The sequence below is a fragment of the Ornithorhynchus anatinus genome, chromosome 17 (genome assembly GCF_004115215.2).
Source record: "Ornithorhynchus anatinus isolate Pmale09 chromosome 17, mOrnAna1.pri.v4, whole genome shotgun sequence".
Taxonomy (NCBI): domain Eukaryota; kingdom Metazoa; phylum Chordata; class Mammalia; order Monotremata; family Ornithorhynchidae; genus Ornithorhynchus; species Ornithorhynchus anatinus.
Window position 1 is genome coordinate 16,806,355 of NC_041744.1, and position 5,110 is coordinate 16,811,464.

At 44.0% G+C, this 5,110-nt stretch overlaps 1 non-coding gene across 1 annotated transcript; it reads left to right on the top strand.

Moving 5' to 3' along the window:
- The first annotated feature begins 4,504 nt into the window (after positions 1 to 4,504).
- On the top strand, positions 4,505 to 4,642 carry LOC114818140. Its single transcript, XR_003765961.1, has one exon. It is a non-coding gene; the product is annotated as a small nucleolar RNA SNORA7 (small nucleolar RNA).
- Positions 4,643 to 5,110: the final 468 nt, after the last annotated feature.

Consider the following 5,110-nt stretch of genomic DNA (forward strand, 5'->3'; position numbering starts at 1 on the left):
CCTAGTTCTTTTGTGTAATTAAAATGCTGGTGTATATGTGCACCTAATCTCCAGCCTTTCATTTTAAACTATAATTCTAGTAAAGCAGTATGGCCTAGCGGACAGACCATCGGCCTGGGAGTCACAAGGTCATGGGTTCTAATCTTGGCTCCACCACTTTGCTGTGTGAGACTTGGGCAAGTCACTTCGCTTCTCAGTGCCTCAGTTACCTCATCTGTAAAATGGGGAATGAGACTGAGAGCCCTACATGGGAGAGGGACTGTGTCCAACCCGATTTGCTTGTATCCATCCCAGCGCTTAGTAATAATAATAATGTTGCTATTTGTTAAGCACTTACTATGTGCCAAGTACTGTTCTAAGTCCTGGAGTAGATGCAAGGTAATCAGGTTGTCCCACATAGAGCTCACAGTCTTCATCCCCATTTTACAGATGAGGGAACTGAGGCACAGAGAAGTGAAGTGACTTGCCCAAGGTCAAACAGCTGACAGGTGTTATAGCCATGATTCCTACCCAAGACATCTGACTCCCAAGCCCGGGCTCTTTCCACTAAGCCACACTGCTTGTCTATAACCATCTCCTGAGTCCAAGAGAGTATTGGAGACAAACTTTTCCTAGAACACTTGAGAAATTTACCTTGCAGGACTCTATATTTCTCAATTGAAAGAATTAATTAGCTCCCATTTTGTTCTTAAAAAAATTGGAACTTCTAATTCTTCATTATTTTTATTAGTTATTCTCCTCTCATCACAACTATTTTCCTTTGTTAATATTTTGTGGGGGATTTATAGGCATTTCTGTGGATGGCTCAAGAATTGAGTGAACTAAACCCATAGGCATTAGATTTTATTTTTCTTCATTACAATATTACTATCATGCATTTTCTTTTACTGCTATTTTGCATGGAGCTTTTTAAATGCCCCAGTCTCGATAATAAAGGTAAAATTTCACAGTCAAATTGAAATGAAAAATGTCTTGGCAACCTGCTGCTTTAAAGTAGCTACAAACCAGCTCCAGTCGCAGTCACAGTTTCTCGGAGTTTCTCACAGCCTTGTCTTTTGGGAAAATCCATTCCACTGAACAAGACAATAGAAAGTCCTATAAAGGTGATAAACACTTAGAGAACTGTAAAATAGCTCTTCTCATGAGTTACAGAAACAAAAGTCATCTCCATTGCCATGGCATCCCCTAAAATGAGTCCTTAATAAAATTTCAGAAATAGCAGTTACTGTGGCATAAGGATAATGACCACCTGGAAACTGACCCAAATAAGAAAATAAGTATAGAAAATTTCATTAGTCTGTCAAACCAATGGTCCTTTCAGCCCAGTATTATGACTCCAAAAGTGCTAATAAAGGACATTAAAGAGGAGTATGATTGATGAAGGTGACAATCAGAGGTGGACAATCAATTACATGGTTCTACTCATATCATCTAACTCCATAATACTTCCCTAGGAATAATAATTATGGTATTTGTTAAATGCCAAGGGGGGGGGGGTTCTAAGCCTACAGTATAACCAAAATACTCAGCCTAAACAAGGTCCCTGTCTCATAGAGGGTTCACAGTTTCAGTAGAAGAGAGAACAGGTATGGATTCTCCATTTTACAGATGGTGAAGCTGGGGCAGAGAGAAATTAAGTGATTTATCCAAGGTCACACAACAGGTGAGTGGCAAAGCCGGTATTAGAATCTAGATCCTCTGAGTCTCTCTTTCCACTAGGCCACATGGTAGGTGGGAGATGGGGTGATAGCTGGAGGGTGCTGTGGGTTCAAGGGAAGGTTTTTTTTAGGATAAGGGAGACGTGGGTATGCTTGAAAGCAGTGGGGAAGAATCCAATGGAGAGCAAACAGATGAAGACGGCAGTTACCAAGGGAAGAAGGGAGGGGGCAAGTGGTTTGATAACATCCAAAGGAATGAGGCTGGAGGCATCAGGTGGAGGGGTTGGATTTTGAGAGAAAGCAGGAGAGAAGGCAGGAGATCTCCTCTAGAAATACTGCATATCCTGATGAGTTATAGATCTACCCGGAGGAGATGAGAAACAAGGACCTGAAGATTGAGTGTGGTTTTGCAGGGGAACAAATACCTTGAGTCTCTGTTAGAATTTTAATATCTGTTTATCCCTATGGACTGTAAAAACCTTGGAAGGATAGCATCTGCCAACTCTGTTGTATAAAACTTTCCCAGGTATATAGAACAATGCTCTGCACACGGTAAGTGCTCAGAAAACATCACTGATTGGTTCATTCACATTTGAGAGTTTATAATTATAATAATTAATTATGATATTTGGGAAGCCCTTACTATGTGTCAAGCACTGTTTTAAGTGTGGGGTAGACACGAAGTAATCAGGTTGTCCCATGTGGGGCTCACAGTCTTAATTCCCATTTTACAGATGAGGTATTCATTCATTCATTCAATAGTATTTACTGAGCGCTTACTATGTGCGGAGCACTGTACTAAGCACTTGGAATGAACAAGTCGGCAACAGATAGAGACAGTCCCTGCCATTTGACGGGCTTACAGTCTTAGCGGGGGAGACAGACAGACGAGAACAATGGCAATAAATAGAGTCAAGGGGAAGAATATCTCGTAAAAACAATGGCAACTAAATAGAATCAAGGCGATGTACATTTCATTAACAAAATGAATAGGGTAATGAAAATATATACAGTTGAGCAGACGAGTACAGTGCTGAGGGGATGGGGGGGGGGAGCAGAGGGAAATGGGGGGAAAAGAGGGTTAAGCTGCGGAAAGGTGAAGGGGGGGGCGGTAGAGGGAGTAGAGGGTGAAGGGGAGCTCAGTCTGGGAAGGCCTCTTGGAGGTGGTGAGTTTTAAGTAGGGTTTTGAAGAGGGGAAGAGAATTAGTTTGGCGGAGGTGAGGAGGGAGGGCATTCCGGGACTGCGGGAAGACGTGGCCCGGGGGTCGACGGCAGGATAGGCGAGACCGAGGGACGGTGAGGAGGTGGGCGGCAGAGGAGTGGAGCGTGCAGGGTGGGCAGTAGAAAGAGAGAAGGGAGGAGAGGTAGGAAGGGGCAAGGGGATGGAGAGCCTTGAAGCCTAGAGTGAGGAGTTTTTGTTTGGAGCGGAGGTTGATAGGCAACCACTGGAGGTGTTTAAGAAGGGGAGTGACATGCCCAGATCGTTTCTGCAGGAAGATGAGTCAGGTAGCGGAGTGAAGAATAGACTGGAGCGGGGCGAGAGAGAAAGGGAGATCAGAGAGAAGGCTGACACGGTAGCCTAGCCGGGATATAACAACAGCCTGTAGCAGTAAGGTAGCCGTCTGGGTGGAGAGGCAAGGACGGATCTTGGCGATATTGTAAAGGTGAAACCGGCAGGTCTTGGTAACGGATAGGATGTATGGGGTGAACGAGAGAGAGGAGTCAAGAATGACACCGAGATTGCGGGCCTGAGAGACAGGAAGGATGGTCATGCCATCCACCGTGATAGGGAAGTCTGGGAGAGGACAGGGCTTGGGAGGGAAGGAGGTAAGTGAGTCACAGAGAAGTTTAAGGTCACACAGCAGGCAAGAGGAGTCAGGATTAGAACGCACGTCCCCTGACTCCCGAGCCCATGCTCTTTTCACTAAGCCACACTGCTTCTCAGTGTAGAAAACCTTGTGTAGAGCACTGTGCTTAGTTCAAATTTCTTTGATTGATGAATGCCTTTCACTGAAGTTCCTCAAGTCAGTTCAGTTTAAAATATTTCCTAACTGAGCTCAGAGGACTAAGCAACACCCCACAAGTTTTGTTTTATTTTTTATGGTATTTTAGTATTTACTAATTAGCCAGACATTGTATGAAATGTTGGGGTAGGTACAGGCTTATCAGGTTGGACACAGTCTATGTCCTACATGGGGCACACAATCTTAATCCCCATTTTACAGATGAGGTAACTGAGACACAGAGAAGTTAAGTGACTTACACCAAGTCATTCAGCAGACAAGTGGAGGAGCCGGAATTAGAATCCAGGTGCCTCGACTCTCAGGTCCATGCTCTCTCCACTAGGCCATGCTGCTTCTCAAATTCTTTCCAGGCTATGTACTCTTGAAGCCCCTAAAATCAGTCCCTGAGCTCAGTGGCATTAGGCAGTGCTCTGTAATTCTGTAATTTCCTGGAAATGAAATTGAGTGATCTAGCAAGAGGAAGAGATTTTCATTTCTCATTCAGTGCTGCTGAACTGGTTCTCTTGCATGTGGTGAAAAGATGTGTAAAACTGAGGTTCCGCTGCCCTTCATAGGGACCCTAAACATTGAGCAGTTTAGGCTTCAGCAGCTCACACTCTGGAAGCTGTGGATTAATGTACACCATCACAGTGGTGATGAGATGGTAACTTTGACCATGGTTGTGACAGCCATGATGAACAAGATAAAGGTGATAATGACGATCATGATGACCACGTGACATCTTCAAAGGACAACCAAACCCTTTAGTTTTTGAATTTTCCTACTTTTAGGCTTAGTAGCTTTCCCTACCTGAAATTCATTTTAGGGTCTCTGTGCCCCATTCCCCTCTCAGGATCAGGCCTGGAGAGTTTCCAGTACTCTACCAGTCTCAGCTATGGGAGGGAGAGTCAAGCAGAGGCAGACCCATTCCATTTATGGTTTGGGCAGTGGCTAGCGAGTGGAAGGCCATCTGCTACAAGTCAAAACTCCCCTGTGCTTGACAGCAGCGGCATGGGAGAGTGTCGAGGGTGGAGACTCCAGTTTACTGTGTAGAAGACAGTGGTAAACCACTCCTGTATTTTGACCAAGAAAACTCTATGGATATACTGGCAGAATAATGGCAGATGGAGGTGTGGCATTCTGGGAGATATGTGTCAATGTAGTCGCTATGGATCAGATACGACTCGACGTCATAAGACCAGAATATGCCCCAATAGATATATAAATTATGTAGATTCTATTCTACTCTTCCAAATGGTCTGTGTTTTGAGCAAAGTAAACTGTAAATGAACACTACTGAAGGATTGATTGAATTACTTAATCCAGAAAATCTTCTCCTCAGTTATCAAGTCATTTCTGATTCATCACGACTCTATGGTTCTATCTCCATAGAGTTTTCTTGGTAAAAAATTCAGAACCTTTCCCTTCTCCACAGTAAAAACTTTAGAC